The sequence below is a fragment of the Dromaius novaehollandiae genome, unplaced genomic scaffold (genome assembly GCF_036370855.1).
Source record: "Dromaius novaehollandiae isolate bDroNov1 unplaced genomic scaffold, bDroNov1.hap1 HAP1_SCAFFOLD_105, whole genome shotgun sequence".
Taxonomy (NCBI): Eukaryota; Metazoa; Chordata; class Aves; order Casuariiformes; family Dromaiidae; genus Dromaius; species Dromaius novaehollandiae.
In genome coordinates, this window is record NW_026991324.1 from 145994 (window position 1) to 165845 (window position 19852).

Here is a 19852-nt window from a genome sequence, read left to right on the forward strand (position 1 = left end):
TTGCCAAAGATCCCAGGTGAACTCACCCAGTGGCACCAGATGATCGTTTGGAGACGAGAGGCCCCGACAGTGGTCGCCTAGGGTCCCATCTGGGTCACCAAACTGTTATGGAAATTAGGCTTGTCGGCCACCATAACAGGGCCCGACCCTAGGTTGCCGCAGAAAAGTTCAGAGCCAAATCAAAACAAATTAAATAATTAAATTTTAATGACGCGTATGCAATAATTACAGCTCAAGCTGGGTGCCTCCAAAGGGGGACCCTAACATAAACAAATCCTGGGCAATTACAGTTTTTTCAACTTACATTTCCTACCCCTCACGCGGTAGTTAGACCAATAGTAATTTTTTGGTCTGGGGTCTCCTGCTCCTCATTGGGTCTCATCGTCATTCTGAGGTAAGCTGTTTTTCTCCTTATTTTTGTTTTTTGCGGTCTCTGATGACGGTTGTACCTCTGTTTTTGTTGGGTCTTACTGTTGTGTCTCAAGGTCCTGAGGAGGAGGAGGAGGTGATTCTAAATCATAACAATTATCACTGCCCCAGCAGTGAGCTAAGGCTTTGTCCCTCAAGGTCCTAATGCCCTGCACTGGTCTTACTTCAAAGCCTTGACACCCTCCCTTTCGGAGTGTGAGACGCAGGAATGCAGACTGCTTGTAACTTCCTTATCTTCCTAGCTTGAACCAGCTCTGAGGCCCTTTTCTTACTGGACTAAGTAAAAGTTCATTATTTTATCTAAGTGCGGCCTAAGGCTTCAGCAAATTTAGCGCCTCATGCTAAGCAAGTTTCATAGAAGTTGTGCTAAGCGGCTACCTCTAGACAGTTGCGGCTACCTCTAGACAGTTTCAGTTCGCTATTCTTTAACAACATGACTAATGTACCCATTAGCTGGACACGACATGAAATAAATCGCTCATGGCAACGCAAACCTTGATATTCTTTAAAATTACACCTTCTACTATGAGATTAATATGAAGAAAGTATACTGAAATTATTTCCTTGAAGATATTATTTGACATAAATTTTGCTGCATGAATTCATTTTTCAACTTAGTACTATTTATCCTGTTGAATAATGTTCCTATTGTAGCGCGGGGAAGCGTATTGGTCACACCAGTGTAACTGGTTCTGCAACCAAGCTGCGTTCTATGAAAGTCAGAACCACTTCCACCTCTCAGAGAGGAAGAGGCCCAATGCTGGACATAATTCAGTGTTTAAAGTTAGACATAAAAAGTACAAAACTGGACCTGAAATGCTGATATAAGTTGGAGTGTGCAGTGACTCACTTCTGAATTAGACTGCAAGCTGCACCTGTCCAATTTGTTCCTACAGTAGGCAAAATGAAAAGACTGAGTTAATCTCAGAGAAATATTCCTAACATCATTAGCATCTAAAATACCAATTTCAAATGTTCCAATAAAAACAAACAAAAAAACTGACCAAGCCACACAATTAAGCAGAGAAACATAAAAAGAAATGGTGATTCTTTTTCCTTATTTTATTGGATAAATGATTTAAAAGGTAATAACAATAGTGTTAAAACTACTACAATATCTTTCCACAGCCATATCTCACAGACCCACAGATAACCTTCTATATAATTTTTTTTTTGCTTTTTCCTCATTTTTATCTTTTAAGCCATACTTATATTAAAATGCCCATTTCAACAGTTTCTTCACACTAATAGCAATTAAATGTGGAAGGAAGGAGGATCTAGTTATAAAGGAAGGGGTTTCAGGTAATCTGTGATATTATTGTAATCAATCAAGTTGCTAAGGAAGGAAGGAAAAGAGAGAGGCCTTACAAGCTACTCCAGGTAGCTTTAAGCCTAGTGTGTGTCACCGTTGCATTACAGATAACTCAGGATGCTGGTGAACAATTCAAAGTAGTTTTCTGGTAACATATAAAACACTAAAATAACTTAGAAACTAGATCCAAATATTTTGAAAAGAATCAACTTTGATATACAAAAACAGTCATAAGTTGTTACAAAAGTTTCAAACAAAAGTTTGTTTTCTCAGTGCGTTTATGTACCAGCGCAATTACTGGGTCCAGAGCAAAGAAAGAGGTTTTTATTCTTTATTTTTTCTTTAACAGTAATAAAAAATGAGGAAAACATATCTTTGTATGTAAAGAATCATTGCTGGTCTTAAGAATAAATGTAACCAGAAACCCTTAAATCTGAGAGGCACACTTTGGGTTTCCTTTTTTTCTATTTTTTTTCTTTTTTTTCTTTTCTTTACCAACATAAAAGGAAAGTCACCAGTTTATTTAAATGGGGTAGCTACTCAGACGCCCCAAATAAACTTAATTCAATTAACATCACTAGCAAAAATCAGTTAGAAACTGTACAAAAATAAAAAAGTTAATACATTTAATCCTGCAGGGATTTTATAAGGACTGGAAGGCAGGCTTTAGGAGCAGCATTTGGGCATGGCTGGAGGCTTCTTTGGTTCGATCTAACACACGCAAGAGATGTAACCTACTCCAGGCAACAATTTTAAAAACCCGCACATTTGAAGACAAGTAAGGAGGTCCATATACAAACGCCAGGGTGTGCCAGTGGATTGGACTGTCTCGATTAAACAGCAGTATATCTGAGGTGAGAACTCGAGCGTGCCCTCCCCCTGCCACCAGCAGCAGCGGGGCGGAGATGGTGGGACGTCAGTGCTACAGCAGTCGGGGCAGAAGGCGGCCGCTTGAAGCACGACTGAGCAGCAGCTTCACGTCAGCTCTAGGGGTTTGTCGTCTAACTCAGTTTACAGAGCATGGTTTTTAGGAACATTAAGCAAAAGAATTAAAAGAAAACCCTTTTAATGGAATAAGGCAAACTGATTAGTGCTCATTGGAAGTTAGCGTTCCAACTTAAAACAGTGAAACAGGCTACGTGGTTGTACCTTAACTTCTTATAAAGTACCCCAAATAATAAAAAAAAGTCTTTATCTAAAACCAGCGACGTATCTGAAAGGGCAATAAACATAATTACAAGGGAAGGCCATTTACGAAAGCGTTTCTTGATCAGCTTTAAGCAAACAGACCTATTCTGTCCCAGTGCATGTCACAGTGAACTGCACATTTTGTACAAATAAACCCACCATTACACAGAAAAAATCTGTAGCATTCTCAGCACTTGCGTGCTGAGGAGGTAGGTGCCCTAGAAACACTGTAGACAGACTGATTATTCTAAGCATTTTTATAAAATATCATACAAATCTGATTGACCATAGACTTTGTAACAGTTTTTTTAATTAGTGATACAAAACTCTGGTCCAGAAGGGTCTGGCATTAACTCATTTTAAAAGCACACCTTTACAGTTTGAACCATATTTTTAAGCAACGGCTACTGAGCGTTAGACAAAAATGCGTTGTGCATTATGCTGTGTACAAAAAGGAGACAAAACTATCCTTTTTTCCCCCCAAGCCGTGGTGGGAAGTATTGCTGACCTCGTCCTTAAAAACCTGCAGGATTGTTTATTCATCAGTATAGCATTATTACACTGGTAAGAAATTCCGTATAACATCTGCATATATTGAAGATTTTTTAAAAAAATCTGATATGATTTTAGATCCGCATGACCAGTCATACAATTAGTCTGACATTTGTTACATCTTAACTCGATTTAGCTATTGGAATTCTGTTGTATGTATTTTTTACAAACCTTTGTTATTTGAAATAACTGTAATTTCTGCTTACTGCAGTTTACTCATCCGTATTAGGAAGGTCTTTTCTATAACAGATAGGATGTGTTATCCCCTAGAACATGCGCTGAACTATGACAGGTATTAGTGGGAGTTCTGCCCCGCCATGGCTGGGGGCGCCGGGCCCGCCTCTGAGCCGCGCTCCCTCACGGAGCTGAGATCCGCTCCCGCTGCCTGAGGTCCCGGGCCGCTGCTCTGAGGGCGCCGATCGCGGCGCGCGGGCGAAGGGCCGTTGGGCGCGCGGGCGAAGGGCCGTTGGGCAAGGGGGGCCGTTGGGCGCGCGGACGAGGGGCCGTTGGGCGAGGGGGGCCGTTGGGCGAGGGGCCGCTCGGCAGCCGTCCGGCGTCCAATCAGCGGCCGTCCGGCGTCCAATCAGCGGCCGTTCGGCGCCCGGGCAGCGGCGGCTGGACGCGCAGGGCTGTCGCACGGCCCCGAGGGGCAGGGGGAGCAGGGCGCGCAGGCGGGGGAGGCCGAGGCCGAGGCCGAGGGCAGCGAGCCGAGGAGCCCGGCGCAGGACGGCGTGGGGGCCGGGTAAGGGGAGAGAGGCGGCCGCGGGGCGGGGCGCGTGGGAGTGCCGGCCGAGGAGAAGGGCAGTCCTGTAACGCTCAGGCGGAGGAGAGTGAAGGGTGTTAACGGGGCTGGGAGGGTAACGGGTCTCGGGGCGAGCGGCTGGCACCGCCGTGCAGTGACCCCGTTCATCTGTAACTCCTCTCCCCTTGCAGGCTGTTGCTTGCAGTTACCGTCCTGGCGTCAAGAGGAAAACCCCCAATGTAGCCTTGTTGTGGGCTGCTGGCTTCTCCTGAAGCTCGGGAGGGAACAGAGGGGACGTCCTTGCATTTCATGTTTCGTCAGCCCGACAGCATTTTGGCTTTGATTCCATCTTGCTCCTACCTGTTCCTGGACAGTGACGGGGAGGAGAAGAGGCACTATCCCACCATGTCCCGTTACAGCCTCCATAATCTCCTGGACTGGCTGTACGGGGCGGGGGGGGTGGAGCCCAGCTTTGCTGGCAGTGGAGGGCCAGAATGCGCTGCCTTTCTCTCCGGGCAGCAGCGTCTGCTGGAGAGCTTGGTCTTCCTCAGTGTGGGTTTTGTGGAGATCCTTCTGTCCCTGTGGAAGCTGAGGCAGCTGCATTGCAGGGAGCTGGAGGGTCATCTGCTACAGCAGCCCCAGGCTAAGCAGGAGAGCTTGGGCAAAAATCTGCTACTGGTGCCTCTCTGTCTCATCTTTGGGCTGGAGGTGGGGTTCAAGTTTGCTACCAAGACTGTCATTTACCTACTGAGTCCATGTCATGTGGTCACTATGATGGAGGTAAGGCCCATGTGTGGTTACCAGGAAGTTTGCTTTAGCTTTATACTCGCAAGGCAGTATTTGTATATAGTCAGTTGTGGACCAAAAGTGCATAACAAGGGTACAAATGTCAAGAATTGATATAAATTTTTAATAATGATTTAGTTTTTAATTGGCCAAACTGAAATCGATGAAGATGCAAACGTCAAATGAAAATACTAATGTCAAACTTCCTGCTTGGAAAGGCAAAAGATTAGTTACCTTTACCTGATCATTGCTTCAAGAATAGAAAATGCTGTTTCCAGTGACAGTAGTGGTAAAATTTGCACCAAATTTAATGAAAGCAAGGCTGTTGCTAACAGGCTGATGTAGTTCACTGGTAACGTTTTCAGGTAAGTTTTTTTTCAGGGATGTGAATGTGTTTTGTGAAGTTGTTGAAGAAATGAATTACTCCTCGTGCAGAAAATTTTGATACTGGCTTTCTAATTTTAAAAGCTGAATGGTAAGGAGACCAGTCTTACCTCTGTCACATTTATCTGTGGGATGAAATAAGTGGTCTGGCTGAATACCTGTGGGTACACTGTGTAACTTAATGACTTGTGTCTAGCTTGCAGATGCACTTTAATATACAGTTTGTGTAGCGGTTGGAATACTGGAAATGTTCATAAACAATTATTGAACTGTGATATCTAAACCTTATGAGCTCTATTTTCCAATGGTCCTGTACATGTACCTAGAAGTCACCTTCACTGAGAATGTAATTATTTTTGACATCTCCCAAACTCCTTTATACTCTTGTTTAATTTCTCTAATGCTCTAGCCTCAACACTGGACAATTTACAAAATTTAAGCTCAAGAATTAATAAAAGAATGCCAAAAAGACTTTCCTAAAAGCTGCCATGATAAAAATATCTGTCTAATAGCAATAACAAATAAAAATCAAACCAATGTAGTTCTTACTCTCAGTCTCCCTTTGCAGAAGGCAAAGGATCAGGGGCAACTGATCTAGGCTGCATCAGATCAAGCCAGTTCTTACTTTCACTCCTGGAGAGCATTTTCTGAAAAAGGAATGGTAACATTGTTTTCTTGTAGTACCAGAGGTCTAAGGGAGATGGGTATCCATTTAAGAGGGGAAAACCAGGCTCTTTACAGAAATATGCAAGACATTTATAGCAATTAACTTGCTGTTCCAGAACTTAATTAGTAGGGTATGTAAATTGCTTAGCAGTGATGCAACGTTAGCTCATAGGACTATAGGACGCTTGCTGCCCATAAAGTAGTAACAATAGCTGTGCAATCAATTAGTCAATATTGGTAATGAAATGGAAAACATAAGTTAGGCAAGAGCTGTAGAAATATTTGAGAAATGAAAAGAAATGGAATGTGGCCATATTATTTTAACTCTTAATATTTACTGGAAGATTTTCCGATTAATTCTCTGGATTAGAAGGTAAGGTTAGATTACTGTTATGACAGATAAGTTTAGTTCCCCTGATATGGTATTATGATATTATGTTACAATAGTAATGTGATATTTATTATAGGTGTTCAGAAAAAGCTGGTATTTATGCATAAATCAGGGAGCTACTATTATTTAGCTCATTTATTAATGGTCTCCTCCGGGAAGACAGAGATGTAACTTTTGTAGCGAGGCATGGGCAACTCTTTTTAAATAATCTCTTTCAGACCACAGTTGCAAACCAGTTGTGGAGCATGTTTAAATCTATGCTAATAACTAACTGGAAATTAGTTATTATACAGCAATTTATTCTGTGAAATTCAGAAGATGCTATGTCAGCAAAATGCAGAAGTTACGCCTCTTCATCTTTAAACAGCTGCCTTAGGTATAGGTAGGCCCATGTTTAATGTCGAGGATGAAAACAGTTGCAAAACAACAGCGTTCAATAGAGAAAACAAGTTAGATAACAAGACTGATGTCTTCCATCAGCAAGAAAAAATATATACGGTTGGAATCTTGTGAGTTTTGTTCTTCTGCTCTGAGTTTGCTCAAGGCAGCAGGTTGGCAATGAGATATATGAAAATACAATGTTACCATTTTCTTCTGTTCTTACAATTGTTTGTACATAATCCTGCTGCTGGGCCTAAACAATAGGATGAACAGTGGTAGGAGGTGAAGAGATGAAACGTGCTGCAACATTTGAGGTCACTGAAAGGGAAGCCAACAGTAGCTGTTGGTAAAGGTCTCTTCTTGCACTCGATTTCTATTTTCCTTTTCTAAGCTGAGACTATTTCATCTCAGAGCAACAAAGGCTCTGGGCTGTAAGCCAGAAATATTTGGAACTGGAAACTGCCCTCCAATTTTGTCTGCACAAAAGCAAAAGTCCTGCTTTTGAATGACCTAAAAGTGAAATGAACTAACAAAATAAAATGAGACTTAAACCTTGCGGTGTATTTGAGTAGACAAAACTGCATAATATAATGGTTACTGAGTTGTGCAAATAAATGTGTTTTGTTCGGGTGTCTAATTTCTGCATATGACTTACGCCAACCAGTGTTCAAATCAAATCTCCTTCATAAGCAGGAAGAACTAGTTTAGATGTGTCATCAGAAGGCTAAAGTGTTGGTCAAACGAACATACTCATTTAAACTACCAAAACAGTTCTCTTGGTTAATCAGATTCAGAGAGCTTGTTGCCATCCTGTCAGCTAGTTGAATCATCTAGAAATAATACAGTTTATTTTCCACACCTGGACTTAGTTTAGGTTTCTTGCTTAACTTTTGGAGGAAGAATGACAATGTTGTTTTTTCACCTGTGATGTAAGTGCAGCATCATTTAAAAAAGGGTGGGGGGAACCGAAACTATTTGTTTCTTGATAAGCTGCTTTTTTTTTTTTTTTTTTTTTTTTTTTTGGATAAAGGTAGAATGGGAATTTTTGTAGTATCTTTGACAGCTATCCCACGGGGATGGAGGTGTATTTGTGCAGTGCAGTTATTTAGTTGGTGTGGTGTAGCAGGAGAAATGGCCTGTATAGAAAGTAAGAATTCTGTTATAGCTTGACTTTTTTTTTTTTTTTTTTTTAAGTTCTTTCTCTACATGGAGTGCTCTTACTGAAGATGATTTGAATACCTCTTAAAGAAAAAAAAAGAGAAAAACAGTTATTAAGACTGAGTATGTGATTGGACCAATGATACTGCTGTAAACCTGGCATGAAAGGGTATGCTAAAGGGGACGCATTTTAAGACCTGTAGTGTATTGCAATCCTGTTTTTCCTTGTATAGCAGGAAAAGATTTACCATATGTATGGAACATACCTTTGGCTGGAATAGACTGTCCTAAATGCAAAATTTATGTCCTTAAGAAAATGCTTTTTAGGAAATAGTCACACATTGCTGGATGGTTCTATCAAACAATGATCTTTTTAGGCAAAGGGAACTAAATTAAAGGGAAAGTGTGTGTGGGGGGGAAGACAAGGGGAAGAAATGTCTAAAATATAGGGGAGTTGAGTTTCACGCAGTGATCTTGATCTTAGAGCTGAACTTTGTATAATTAAAATCAATGCTAAGTACATCTGTAATTTGATAAATAATAAATCCTATGTTCACTATTTCCAGTTTTAGCTTCTTTAGAGACCTGGAGCCTTCCTGTCCTCTGTAAGAGGCTACTGTGTTTTTTAGAAACAATGGGCTGTTTTTAGAACGTACATAATAAATATAGCTTGACTGAGTCTGCATCATTTGGGAATCTGTCCCAACGTATAATTCATTAATTCTCTCTCTCTCCCTCCCCCCCCCCAATTTTTTAAACATTGGAAAAAATCTGATTAGGTGGTCAAATGTGATTTTTAGGTGTGATTGTAAATTTAATTTTCATACACTGCTCCTAAATATCTTTTAATATTTGGAAGAGTCCAGTTAAGGTGTGTGTGTTTTTTATATTCTCTCTCTTCAAAACCTTGAATTAAAAATCTAGGGTCATTTGTAGCCTGTTGTTTGATAGTGGGTATGAAGAACGTTTGATTACATAAATTCAGTAAATATTTATAGAAATGACACTAAATAATGGCAACAACTGTTTTGGGTAATGTGAGCAATAGCCTGCATGTAAAAGTTTAATGAGTTATGCAATTTTTAAAGGGCAGCAGTATTCTAAAGCAAAGCTATTTTTTATAGAGTTTCATTCACTGCTGCATGTATTATGATTCTTGGGGAAGATATAGAGCAGTGAAGGCAAAATTTCCTATGACAATGTAAGCTCTCCAAAATGTAAGCTATCTTCTAAATGTCTTTTAAAATATATATATCTCCTTTACCTATGTAATTTTCATTTGTATCTCTTACATTCCAAAACCTGGTACTGCTACCTAAAGAACTTGCAATTTTTAAAGCACCTTATAGAAGACAAGATGCTGTTTCAGGAGACCTGATAAACTGAAATTTAATTGATTTTGATATTTTAAGGGCTTAAAAAAAAATACTTGAGAAAAGCCAGGCTATGTATATGGAGCATAGTATACCTTACAGCTTATTCCCAAATCAGTACATTTAGCAGCTGTGTGAGCCTGTTGTAGCAAGGTCAACAATCCTTTCAGTGGTCTGAAATATTATCTGGTAGACATGAAATCCTTCATTTAAACTTAAGTGGAAGATGTGCATAATCGCAGCTCATAAACATCAGATGATGAAGCATGCTGCTTGTCTTCAGCATAAAACAAGTCTTTCTTTCTCTAACTGCAAATTAACTTGCAATACTTCCTCTTAAAGCTGATTCCTGGAAAGGAAAATCATCATAGTGTGTGGTGAAAAAGGGCAGCTAGAGAACAACTGAAGCACCGAGAGCACCAGTATTTCTTGGCGGCAAGGCTTATTTCTTGCCAAAGGGTGTATTTCACTGCTAGAAGGATGGCAGTAGTTCAAGGGGCACAGGTATGTTGTGTCATGTCATGTCATGTGGTAAGGGTTTATATTTATTCAGATTGACAAGTAATTAGTGCCAAGTGAATTTAGTTGTTTATACTTTAATACTTCGGTAGTTAGTGAAAGGCCAACTTAAATTACCAGGAATATGGTGCTATATGCCTTGGGTTTTTTTTGTATTATGTCACTGTTCCGGTTTCTTTGGCTAACATGATGTTCTATAATAAAAACAACTATTACATATGTATTATCCTGATGTTTTTAAAGATTGCCTCTTGCTCCAGAAGTACTTAGTATGGTACATGGTGTTAATTTTTTAACATAATCAAAAATCATCTCCAAATACCTTATTAGTGAGACGGAGAAGAACAGTACGAATCTCTGGGTAATCACAGGGTAACCTCTGGGTAATCCTGCAACTTGGAAAAATAGAAACTTATTGCATTCTAGCTTCTCTATCAAGCCAAAAACTTAAATTCTCTTAATTCTCTCAGCTAAACCCTCTTAATTCTATCAGCTTCTGATGTTATATATAAAGCAGGAGTATTCTTGATTGAGCTCATTAATAAAGCGTTTTTATGCAAAAGAAGGACTAACCTATAACTCTGAAGTCCAGGGAAATAAATGTAATAAGCCAGTCACTGAAGATATAGTGGTTAGTGATTATCTCCAAAATATAATTCTCTTTGCCAATATGGAAAACAAATTATGGATTTTTGACTAGAAAACATTGGTGGGACTGCAGGTGACTCGTATTTTACTCGGATATAGGGCTCTGCAGCGAGTGCTCAGAAAACTGGGAGAAAAACATTTCTGTTCTTCAGTACTTTGTCCACCTGAAGAAATTACAAAGGGTATATAGATAGATGCAGTATTGTGAAAGGACTGAGAGTAGTTGAAACTCAGCTTTGTGGACAAACTGCAAAGGCAAGTGTGGATGGTATGTGTTTTAAGGTATGATGTACATGACCATTAAAAGACTAAAAATTTTTAGAGAACAAATCTAGGAAAAAAAAGCCTTTTCCATACGGTATTGTAGCAGCTATGAGGTAGAAGATAAGTCATGTATCAAGCTAAGTTTATAGTTGTTTGCATAATTCTTCCTTCATAACAGAACTTAATTCAGTCTGGACTGATCCCTTATACGTATGGTAATTGTGAATGTCGGTGACTGTACTTTTTCTGAGAATTAATTGAAATCCTATGATCTAAGATAGTTGCTCTCTGGGTAAAAAATTAAAAATAATTTTATACAGTCATCTTCTAAGTTGTGCTCAAGAAAAAAAATCAGTGTGCTTAAGACTCGTTTTATTATCATAATTATCCTGACATACTCAAAAGGTACTATTTTGAAACTTACTTTTCAAATCCTACTAGAATAACATCAGCTGTTTTTATTTCATCTTTTAAATTAGCTCTGTAAACTCCAAAAAACAGTGTAGACTGGTTTCTTTCATATCTATATTTTGTGTTTGATGGCACTCTTTAATGGAAACCGTTTTCATGTGCAATGCCATTTTGACCTTTTTAAATTATTATTATTTTAGGCTTTGGGAGGCACTTACAAGGTGTCTCTGCCCTGCCTGGACATCAGTTTGGACAAAAGCTATGGGAAGTTAATTATCTGAAAGTTGATCTTGTAGTCTATCAAATTTGATTGACATTGGCCAACAGGATCAAAAGGTAGTAAAGGCAGAATGCTTGTATCATACAGGCGATGAACATAAAATCCTATTTTTAGGAGGGAAAAAAAGAGTCTAAATGAAATTGAATAAAGTCAAAGAACTTTTTGTAAAACAAAGTCTAGAAGAGGTAGCCCAATAAAACAAGGAAAATATAAGATTATGCAGAGTCTTCAATAAAACTACCAATAAACTCCCAAATAACCTTCATCTTCCCAAATCATTGTCCACTATCTGCATATCTTTGCCAAAACATCTATTGAGGCTGAAGATGCAATCATCCCCCTGTACTGGCCAGGAAAGAAAAGCTAGAAACATTCAGTATACCATTCAGGTTTTAATCTACAGAATAGCCCACAAGAAAGTTAATTTTAATGTTTGTAACAATGTATGATTTTTTTCCCCCCCTAAAATATCAATAATTTACTTTTTTGTGATATTAGGCGACATTATTTTGCTTTTAGAACAGAGGAACAGAAAGGTTGAAACTGAAGTGTCCATTATTGGGGGCAGGGGGAAATAAAGGAGGAGAGAGGCAGATTATATGATCAAGTTACTGAAGACCTGAGTTTTAACGCCTCGATGAATTAAGGTCTTTTAATTCTACAATTGTTTTCATTTTAGCATTTTATTTTTTTCAGCTTCCCTGATCTTTTAACATTATTTCCTTAATGTCTTCATGCTTTGTTGCTGTGGCAGATTCCCTGAAAAGCAGTTTAGTTTTTTGGAGGGAATATTAGTAAATTTATCCTTGTAACATGTCAAATATGAAAGAGCTGCATATCTTAGGAAATGGTATATAAACAAGTTTTTTTTCAGAATGTGCTTTTTTTGTCTACTGAAGGAATAAATGTATGTGGTCCTTAAACTGTTTCCTCAGCACAACTGAGGGATTGGTGAACTGTGACAATAAAAAGGTATTAGTGACTTGAGGCAGAGTAGAGCAAGAATATGCTAAAATGGTTTTGCTTCTGTAGGAAGCTGTGATATGAAACTTCATGCTTTGCATATGTAACAAAAGTGAATAGATATGAATATGCATATGAAAATCTTATTGGGAACATTTGAGCTTTCACGGAATCATTGACAGATGTAAATGCAAGTTAAACCTGTAGTATTTTATTAGGAAGTTGGAGACTTGAATATTATTTTTCTAGTCAGCATTTTTTTTCTTCTCCCCCAGATTAGTTTCTTATTGTCACCTTTAGCTAACAGCATTAAGCTAGGAGTGGGGAAGGAAGTAACCCACTACTAGTGAAGGCCTAGTGCAGATGGTGATTAGAGGAAAAGGAAGAAAAATAGCCTCAGTGCACTTTTTTTCCCTCTGAACTATACCTAAGATGTCATTACTAATGCTGCTGTGATACACATAGGAAGACCTGAGTCCTATGTTAATAATTAATCCTAAAATACGAGAAGTCTAGAAAATCTTTCACCTAGGACTATATAATGGAAGAAACGGAGTACAGGTTCTTCTGATAAACAAGCTAAGCCTATGTAAGGGGAGACTAACCTAGAATGTCCCAATGAATATATATATTTTACAAGACATTACTTAGTCTTTAGAGTAGAAGATGGAAATTGTTCAGCTTGCTACACCTCTCTCATCCCCAGGTTGAAACTGGGAGGTTGGAAGGAGGGGCAGGCAGCTTCAGATGTTCCCAGAGTCTGTTTTGTATAACACAGGAACCACTTTTTACTGTAGTGTTATGTAATGCTTTGCCAGCAATGTTGCTTTGAATTGTGAGTACTCTTAACAATAGATTAACAGTTCCACAGGACAAATTAATTAATCCCTGAATCCATCTGACAGCTGCAGAAAGGCAACTGTGCTTCTTATGCTGAGAGGTTAAGTACGTTTTAATTGTTGCTGTATAGCAAGGAGAATGTAACAATCTCTTAGTGTCCGTTCTCTTTTCAGATTTGGCATTCTAAAAGATCTTAACCTTATCTCCTGATTTGTCAAACTGTATTTATGAGTTTTAAAGAGTTGCTTTTTAGTAGGCACACAGATGGCTTTTAAATGATATGGCTGCTTTGTGCTGAATTGATAATTAATAAAAATGATCAACATCTAATTTACAGCCTTGATTCGGTATCGAGGTTTATGGTGGAGTTATTAAAGCATATTACTTTCTGATAAGAAATAATAGGTTGATTGTTTTGAACTTATTTTAAAAATGAATTCTAGACTTAACAAAATCTTCTTCACCTTTTAAATTATCCAGCTGCTTGAATGTTCCTTGCCTTATGTTTTATCATTGTAGGGGGGAAATGGATATTTTTCACATTTACAGTGAAAGCCAATGTACTGTAACCTTTTAAACATACCTTTTAATCTCTTTTGCTCTAGAGGGTACTTTGATACACCTAAGAAAGAGTAAAGGCTTTTATTTAGGTAGAGATTGAGCAGAGGGTTACCCTCCCCCCCCCCCCTTTTTTCTCTTTTTCTTTAATTCATTCCAGAATTTGATCATGGATTTTTCATATTGCTCTGAATGTTGCAAGTAGCAATTAAGAGCTAACCTCTTCATTTCAAAATAGTGTATTAAAACAATCAATTTATGACCTGGTTAATTGAGCATGACTGGAGTGTTTGAAAAGAAAGATACATTTCCAGTCTGCTGCGGCTGCAACCAGGCACTAAATCAAACAGATGGCTCACAGAGACAGGCAAGCTGCTGTTATTAAAGGTAAATGAAATCTTCTGTGCTGCATTTATGAGACATGAGAGTTTTACCTGTAGCATGCTCAGGCAACTTTTGCCAGAAACAACTTTCCTTGGACTTCTGTAAACATTCCTATCTATGTGATGGGTGCTACTTTGTCTGAAGCTTAATCTGGAATAGTTAGTTGCGTGACTTGTTCTTTCCTTCCCCTTCTGCCTTTTTGATCATCTTCTTTTGCCTTTAGTTTATTTCTGATCAAGCAAAATCATCTTTCTGCATATCTGTCTCTCAGTAGGACAAAGATTAGTAGAAGACAAGTGTTTCATGACAAGTTTTGACTATACTCTCTCCCTCAATTCACCAACTCAAAAATAATGTCATTAAAATACTTCTAAAGGGAGCTTTAGGTGTAATATTTTGAAGAGTGTTGGAATATTTTGGAATCCAAAACTGGAGAGGCAGCCAAGTAATAGAAAACCCCCCAGCTCTCCTTACTCATAGTGCCCATGGAGTGGCACAGTAACATTAAATAAATTGGAAGGTATCCAGGCCTAGATACTTGAAAAGATATTTTACTTCAGTTCAGATACATTATTGCTATTATACTCTTTAGTTGCATCCTTTTCAAATGAAAGATTGCGCTTCCCTTTTGAGAACAGCTCTAGGGATTTTTAGTAGTCTTGCTATCTGAAATGCTGATTAGTCAAACTAGTGGTGGAATGTGGCTTTATCAAATGTCAAAGAAGCGAGGAACCATTAGACAAACAGACAAATGGGAAAATTTGTGGCTGACATGAGAAATGATTTTTGAAATGGCAGTGTTCTCATAAACCTTTTGGAGCTTGTAAAACAAATATATACCTTCTCATCAGTATCTGAGAATTCTTCTAGACTTGACTCCAGCATGTATCATAGCCTTTCATTTTAGATATTTAATCAGCTGTTTTTAGGATCTCAGTTGTAGGCTAGTCATGCCTTATAATGGCAAGATGGGGAAAATGCTAGCAATCTTCCTAACGTAGTAAATTTTAGCTACTATAGGTAGTAGCCTGGTAACATATCAGGACATTTACATCTTGAAGTTTGAGTTTCTCTCAACATCTGAGCATGTTGGATTTGTAATAATGCCATTTAGGAAAATCTGCTTGCATCAGGGACTTTTTTTTTCCCCCCTCCACCAAAAGTGATTGATAGCAAATGTACTTAAGAGGCACTGCTGGATTAAAAAAACAAACAACCCTCCCCCTCACCCAATCCCTTTCCTTTCTTACCATGTCCAATCTAGCAATACAGTTAAATGGAAAATGGAAAACTCCATGTGTCTGACTGTGTTCTTTACCTCTTTCCAACTCATACTGGTGCACATGCACATTGCTGAAGTCTAGATTTGCAAATTGCGAAAGACTGTTTAAATAAAATTATTTCCATATGAACTGGAAAAATCAAATAATGGAAACCTCTAATATCTCAAAATTGATCTGGTAATTGCAGCATAAGTAATGCTTTAAAGTGCAAGAAGTGAAAATACTATTAGGGGTTACCATAGTGCATGCAGATTAGAAAATTAATTTGTCTTAAGTGAGCTGTCAGGTTAATGTTAACATAGTTCATTGTGGTTTCATAAAGTTGCAGTCTTTTGTGAATTTTAGGTGTTTGTTCCAACATTAAATTTGTTCACACTTTGGAGATGTGGGTGCATTTTAATATTTTTGCCATTAGGAAAACTGATATAATCAATAAAAGCCCCCAAACTTGCTGCAAAATACCACTTTATTTCAGTGGATATCTAGCCTTTTTTCCATGCATGTTATTTTTGACTTTTACCTAGAGACATTACTGCAATGTCAAGGAGTAATTTTTTTGTAAATTCTGACTTCTAAAAATGCATTTATTAAAAAAAAAAAAAATTACCTGTTTTCCCCAGTTCCTTATTCCCTCGGAGTGGTTATGCTTGCTTCCGGTGATTAAAAGGGAAGGAGCTTAACAGGAATTTGTGGAGGGCAAATGTGATACTTTGTGATATCTACGTATTGCTATCTTCTCGATCCTGCCAGGAAATTAAAGGTAGGGAAGGCATACTTTGCAGAATATTCCTTTTGGACTAGCTGACAAATGAAGAGTTGGCATACATTACCATAGGAATAGTGAAGACTGCCTTTTCTCTCTCTGTGTTTTTTGCATGGGAGGAGAGGACTGATACACAAGGGAGAGAAATGTTCCATTGACCTCACTTAACAGTGGTGTGAATCCTAATAGACTTTGCTCTGCTCACTTCTTAGAGAGAACAGTGCGTCTAAGTCCAAAGGAAGAAACATTTTGCTCTAGGTCATAATGCTTCTATCTTTTGATCCCTGTGCAGCTCTGTAGTCTCTCACATGATCCTGTCTGTCATTACAGAAGTTCTCCTCGATAAATTCATGCAATATTACCTTGATAAGGTCTTCAGAATAGTCCTTTTACATACAGGCTCTACTACCTACCACAGTAATGCAGATGACTAATAAATTAGATTTAAGAAAATAATGATCGCTGCTGTTTAAGGAACTCAGACATGATATTTCTTGGAAACTCCATCAAATACTGAATGATTGGATCACATACATGTTCACTCTATACAATTTTTAAGCATATTAATGCAGGGGGGGAAATATCCTTTTCCTTCTTTGCAGTCTGTCCCAGAGCTGCAGATATCACTTGGAGCTTTCTCTTCTTTCTCAGTGCATGGTTCAAGAAATGCATTATGGAACAGGCTGATTCTCAGCCCAGTCCTGGGTTGGTTCAATGCAACCATGAGTTTAGTCTCTTTCAGGTCTCCTCTCAGTAGACGAATAGCTAAGCAGTGCAATCCTCTCCCTTACAGTCTCCAACTTCTAACAGCCCTGGTGACCCATCATGTGTTCTGGTGTGACCTTTGTATTTGGGCTTGTGCAGAGGGAGTGCTGCTCATGCAGTTCTTCGTGCCAGAAATATTTCCCATGGGGATGGACGGTACTTATGGTCTTGCAGAGCAACTAGGAATTTGACTGACTTTCTGACTTCTGTTTTCTTCTGGGTCCTCAGGCTTGGAGTGAAGTTCTGTTTGCAGATTTACCAGTGTTTTGAATTTCTTTGTAGTTTATTACTTGAAAAGAATCTCAGAATCTCCTGGTCCTGTGCTGGTGAAAGATTGAAATGCTGCTTTCTGTCTCTCAAGCATCCTGACTCACAGTGCTGTGCCCACGTAAGGAAACGCACAGATAACAAGTCCCAAGACCACCCATGATTTTGTATCCTCTCTTTCTCTCGCTCCCCTCAGCCCAAAATCTTTTTCAGGTCGAAGATGCTTGATGTGTTAAATTGATCCATGTATGGAAGCTATTCAATACATTTTGATCATTCTTGTTGACTTCTGTAACCCTTTCCCAAATCTGCTGTCTTTTGGGTGGGTGGTGTGTGTGTAAAAGTGAGAGGGAAGGGAATGACCAAAACTGTGCCCAGAATTCAGCAGGTCAGACAATGAATATTTTATAGCTTATTTTTCCTCTCTCAAATGTTACTTTGTACATTTTGGGCTTCCAGTTAATTCTTTTGTCCTTCTTTTCCTTTGTAACACGTGAAAATATAATGGGTAAAATGAGGAGGGATATTGCGGTTGTTTCTTAGCTTTTTTCTAAATTGAAAGTTTAGCTATTCTGCCTTGAATGTACGCAATGATGATCAGATAAAAACGTGTGTGGAAGAGCCTCCTTCAGTGTACTTTAAAATATATGTTGTCTCGTGTCTGCAACGTGCCAGCTAGGATGGGGGCTATTATCTCTGCTAGTCTGAGCAAATAAAACCTTCAGAGTTTTACCAGGAACACAAAAGCTGGGTACTCTTCACAGCCATGTCACTAACTTTATATGATATTGTTCAGTTTATAAGACTTAGCTGTTTCCTACCTCAAGGCTAAGGATTGCGTTTCCAGTATGACAGTGAAATGTAATATTATTATGGAATGAGTATGTGAACACTCAGTACGTTAGAGCTTATGAGCGTGTCTGCTGTGAACTAGGTATTTTCAGGCTGCTAATTACTATGTGAGCTGAATGATGGTGCTCTCGAACATTTAAATCTACTCTGTGAAATAATCCTCTGTAAATCTGCTACAAAGGGTCTGTAAAACATTCCTTTTAAGAGGTTGTGAGGTTTATTCATCATGGAAAGTAGGTATTTAGAGAGAAAGTGCTTGATATTAAATTGCTAAAGCTGAAACATTTGAAGATCTGTTTCACTATCTTAAAGTTTTAACATAAACATGCCAGTTAAATTCCCTGCTATCCTTCCCAAAAATGAAAGACAAACACATTTTTCTGAAAGATCCCTCATAACAGAGGGACTTGCATGCTCAAAAATATTTAATATTTCTTTTGCCATCACAAATCCGGAAACTGTGTTTGTTGCTGTAGAGTTGACCTGAAAATGAGCAGCTGTGAATCCTGTTCTCTTCTTTGCCTGTCTCTGAGGCAGTAAAGTATTTTGGATTAGGTTGATGAGTTCATCTCAATCTTTGTAACTATTATGACCATACTTTTTTAATACTTGCTACTGTTTCACCTCAATGGTGAGATTCAGCAGGTACATTAAGATTCAGCTGGTACATAGAGTTGTACCCTAGTTTTTCCTCTGCCGTTCAGTAGTTGGAACGCTCTGCAGTGTGTCAGAAAAGTGAATGACTGGTGTGATTAAGACACATTTCTCTGTGTACACAGAGAAAAACATTTCAGTTTGTTTTTGTTTTTGTTTTTTTTTAAGATGTAGGAAATAAAAAGAAAAAAATGAAATCTGTACTGGAGGAATAGAATTTTCTTCATTTGAGTATGAACAGTACTTCAAATGAATGTAAGGAAATCATAAGATACCTGAATTTAAAGGTTCAAATGAACTAGTGGGACTCTAAATGCCGTCTCTCCTTCTGTTAACATATATCATGGAATGTTTAAAAAGTTGGACTTTTTGAATATATACTTTGAATATATACAAATAGCATGGGAAAAAACAGGTATTATAAGAGACCACAGAAGGGAAAATTTTATGGTCCACGACAGAAGGGATATAGTCCACAGTTGATGAAACTTTAATTTAGTTAGTAGACAGAGTCTGTTGCAAAAATATCAAATGACGGAATGATGAAATGTAATTAGTAAGTGTTGGACACTTTTCCCAGAAGCCATATGGGCCTTAATGTGTAAGGTGATACCTAGACCTCACATAAGATTTTGTGGGTTTTTTGTTTTTTCCTTAGCAAAGAAAGCATCCACTAGCAGATTGTCATCATGCATCCATTGTGTTCACTGACTCTTTAACCTTCCTTGATGAGTAGAAATGGCTTGCTTTTTAAATACAAGACTTGAAAGAAACTCTGCTTGGCTTTTAGGAGCATTCACTAAGCAAATGTCTTGAGGTTCTTTAAATTAATTGATGCCTTTTTCTTGCTGTGCCTCTATTAGAGTTCTGTATGACTAAGGAAAAAGATTTTTTTTCCTGTGAGTGTATGTGTACATTCTAAACTGTTATTGAGACTGACGGACTTGAATTAAAACATACAAGTAATTTGATTAGAGAAATAAATGGCTGTATATTAGGAACCTGCACTGGAAATAAAATATTTGAAATGTGCGCATCT